The sequence below is a fragment of the Pseudophryne corroboree genome, chromosome 10 (genome assembly GCF_028390025.1).
Source record: "Pseudophryne corroboree isolate aPseCor3 chromosome 10, aPseCor3.hap2, whole genome shotgun sequence".
Classification (NCBI taxonomy): domain Eukaryota; kingdom Metazoa; phylum Chordata; class Amphibia; order Anura; family Myobatrachidae; genus Pseudophryne; species Pseudophryne corroboree.
Window position 1 is genome coordinate 208,816,863 of NC_086453.1, and position 4,534 is coordinate 208,821,396.

A 4,534-nucleotide genomic window follows, 5' to 3' on the forward strand; every position below is an offset into this window, starting at 1 on the left:
AATGAGAGATCGTATTAATCTCAGCTATAGCTGTGTCTAAATAATCCTGTGGCATATGAATTGTTGTTTCCGGAGGACTGCTTTAATTCCAGGCATATGGAAACCCTATGATTTATTATACTCATGTGGTATATTTATGACTGTAATCCTAGGGATCTATGTCAATGTACTGTGTTACCATCAATGTAGGGTATATATTAATACTCCCTGCACTTTCACATGTGATTATTAATACACATGTGAAAATATCTCCCTGGTTGTAACCACTGTACAAACTATCCATTATTTCACAAGTGGATCCTTTTATTTCTTAAATTGAGTAATAATATACACTTTTTTCACCTTTTTAACAATTATTAAGGTGTGCTACCACTGTCTATTCAGATGAGAGGTCTAAGCGCAGCAATTTGCGGACATACCCCACTGGAGATGCCCAATCTCATCTGATCTTGGAAGCCAAGCAGTGGAGGGCCGGGTCAGTACTTGCATGGGAGACCACCTTGGAACACCCAGGTACTGCAATTTATGGCTGCATACTAGATCCACTTGTTTGCCAACAGGAAGCACCATAGACCAATGGGATACTTTCTTTTGGATATATGACCTATGATTCAACTTCCTGCAATAACCCTTTTCTAAAGTTGTCTATGCAGAGCAAATGATGGTCATAAAAATATACAACTTTTGAATTATATCAATTATAGCACTAGGAATCCGGCTGAGTGTTTATCATAGCCAAGGCTATTTACTATGTTTAATCCATTTTTACTAATTTGCACGTACTGGCAAAATTGGAACGCCACACTATTAACATTAAACTAATAAAAACTATTATGATCTTAACAGATACTCACGTTATATACTTGTGCGTATGAAATTGAATGCTCCCCCAACAAGAGTCTACTGTTTTTCTGCTTCTTTTGTGTTTACCTTAATACATTTCTGACTCTGGGGAGCACCACTGATGGTTAACCTATATACACCTTATAGGCAAGAAAAAGTCTTTAGGTGCATGGTTACCCGACTATGAAGTAATTTCATTGACCATTATCAGTTTGTTTCAGACGACTATTATTACTTATTCATTACAATCTTTCAATCTGTGTGGTTCCCCTCACAACCAATCTTTAACCAGTGGAGAAGACGGCAACCAATCAGATGCTATATATTATTTTACAGAATGCACTTACTATACTATCACCAGCTGCGAGTGCGAGTGCTGGAGTATATATATGTACATACACACAAAATGATGAGCTGCACTCACAGGACTTTCATAAACTCATTTATTTTTTTATAACAGAGTGATGAATGTCTCTACTTTGTATATATATATATATATATATATATATACACATATATATATATATATATATATATATATATATATATATTGTGGCAGGAGAGGTACTTTGCCACCTGTAAGCTACACACAGGGTCCTGGGGTGGATGGGAAGTGTGGATGGACCGGGTTCCCATCCATTTGGCTCAGACCAGGTCTTATAGGCTTCTTAGCCCAAGAAGCTGCTTCATCAGCCAGCACCTGGGTGCTGGGTTTAAAGCAGAGTCTCTCCTATGAGTCAGGGCTCCTGAAGGCAATTAGTGTCCAGGTGATAGGCCTTTTAGGGACAGTGAGATCCGGAGGGCTGGGCCACTAGTGTCAGGATGCTGGGACCTGAAGGGTTCCTTATTAAGTAATAGGGAGTGAGGCAGGGCCTAACCTCTCTGGTAGTTTATACTAAAGACAGTGATCTTTCTTTTATGTATATCTTTGTTTTTGAGCTACCTGAATAAAAGGTATTTGTTGTTTTTGCAAAAGCCTGGAGTTGGTCATTGGTGATTTTTGTATCAGAGCACATTCTAGCAAGTCTCCTGTTACAAAAAAACTAAAAAAAAATATATATATATATATATATATATATATATATATATATTTATATATACTCTTCCTGCATGTTAATATATCAGGTGAAGGATAGTGCCTCCAGCAAAAGGGTAGGCGACCCCACTGCATGGTGCACACATTATAGATACTCCAGTTAATTAAACCTGAAATACAAATATGAGAGTGACTATACTGTAAATGGGATGTTAATACTACCAAGCCACTGGTATGAGCAGGATTGAGGCCATTATAAGTATGAGGAGTAAGTTACCCTGTGTTCCTCTTACCAATCATTCTGATGTCACATAGGGCCTGATTCAGAGATGAATGTAATTGCAGAGCCGCACACAAGTGGCTTTGCAATTCCGTCCATCAAAATGCAAATGCAGCAGGAGGTATCTATATGAAATACCCTTGTTTACAGGAACGCTGGTCAGAAACGCCATCTCTCCACCTCCCAAACACAGCAGCTGCCAATCAAGCTGCGGCTAGGTGACACAGCGAGCGCACTTGCAGATGGAGGGCTGGAAGCCCTCCCACCATCGGAGATGTGCGCTAATCTCTGAATTAGGCCCATAGTGAAAACAGTGCATTCCCATAGAATATGCAGCAGGTTACACCAAGGTTCGCTAGCGATGTATGGTATAGGTTATGACATAGGGGATGATTCAGACCTGATCGTAGCTGTGCTAAATTTAGTACATCTACGATTAATCTTCAGACATACGGGGGGACGCCCCGCATGCCAGGCCCGACCCCCTCCCCCCCCCCCCCCCCCCCGCACACAGGGCCGGCCCGACGCATGCACGGAGTACGCGGCGTGTAGAGCGCCAATATGTAAAGGGCGCTGCGCAGAGTGACTCACTACACCGCCGCGACCACCCACATATTCCCGGCTCCCAGCCCTCCGCTCAGGCAATCACAGGGGATATGATAAACTATCAGGGGACAGGGGTGGATTGACCTGGAAATCCATGCGGCACTAGGACCCATTTGCGGGGGAGGGGGGGAGAGCGAGGGAGGAAGGGAGGGAGGAGAGATGGGGTTGCTAGCTGCTGAGGGTGAAAGACATTCACTGCAGTGGAGACAGGGATGGTTGCCGGCCGCTGCGGGAGGAGAAAGCCGCTCCGGGCGGGGAGTGAGGAGAGATCGCTGGCCGCTGCTGGGAGGAGAGACGAGGGCTGCCGGAGGCTGACTTTATGTATATATATATTAGAGATGTGCACTGGAAATATTTCGGGTTTTGTGTTTTGGATTCGGTTCCGCGGCCGTGTTTTGGATTCGGACGCGTTTTGGCAAAACCTCCCTGAAAATTTTTTGTTGGATTCGGGTGTGTTTTGGATTCGGGTGTTTTTTTTTTTTTTAAACCCTCAAAAACAGCTTAAATCATAGAATTTGGGGGTTATTTTGATCCCATAGTATTATTAACCTCAATAACCATAATTTCCACTCATTTCCAGTCTATTCTGAACACCTCACACCTCACAATATTATTTTTAGTCCTAAGATTTGCACCGAGGTCGCTGGATGACTAAGCTAAGCGACCCAAGAGGGCGGCACAAACACCTGGCCCATCTAGGAGTGGCACTGCAGTGTCAGACAGGATGGCACTTAAAAAAATAGTCCCCAAACAGCACATGATGCAAAGAAAAGAGAAAAGAGGTGCAGTGTGGTCGCTGGACGGCTAAGCTAAGCGACACAAACACCTCAATATCACAGGAACTATTTGTTCTAATCAATGGTATTATTGGTTCAAATCACTGGAAGAAAATGACAAATGACGAACCCCCCCCCCCCCGAACTTCACCCATTTTACACGGTTCCGAGGCAGCCTCGGATCTTCCCGCCTTGCTAGGTTAACCCGAGCGCGCCCAAACGTCATCATCCCGCTGTCGGATTCTCGCGAGATTCGTATTCTATATAAGGAGCCACGCGTCGCCGCCATTTTCACTCGTGCTTTGGAGATGATAGCGAGAGGACGTGGCTGCATTCTCTCAGTTTCTGTGTTCAGTGTGCTGCAAATATCTGTGCTCAGTGTGCTGCAAATATCTGTGCTCAGTGTGCTTGCAAATATCTGTGCTCAGTGTGCTGAAAATATCTACGTTCTCTGCCTGAAAACGCTCCATATCTGTGCTGCATTGTAGTATATAGTAGGAGGACAGTGCAGAATTTTGCTGTGACCACCAGTATATATATATAGCAGTACGGTACAGTAGTCCACTGCTCTACCTCTGTGTCGTCAAGTATACTATGCATCCATACCTGTGTTGCATTTTAGTTGTGCGCAGTATATAGTAGGAGGACAGTGCAGAATTTTGCTGACCACCAGTATATATATACCAGTACGGTACAGTAGTCCACTGCTCTACCTCTGTGTCGTCAAGTATACTATGCATCCATACCTGTGCTGCATTTTAGTTGTGCGCAGTATATTGTAGGAGGACAGTGCAGAATTTTGCTGACCACCAGTATATATATATAGCAGTACGGTACAGTAGTCCACTGCTCTACCTCTGTGTCGTCAAGTATACTATGCATCCATACCTGTGCTGCATTTTAGTTGTGCGCAGTATATAGTAGGAGGACAGTGCAGAATTTTGCTGACCACCAGTATATATATAGCAGTACGGTACAGTAGTCCACTGCTCT

General features: G+C 43.6%; 1 pseudogene; it reads left to right on the forward strand.

Moving 5' to 3' along the window:
- Positions 1–405: 405 nt before the first annotated feature.
- On the forward strand, positions 406–525 carry LOC134967419 (5S ribosomal RNA; annotated as a pseudogene).
- The last annotated feature ends 4,009 nt before the right edge of the window (positions 526–4,534 follow it).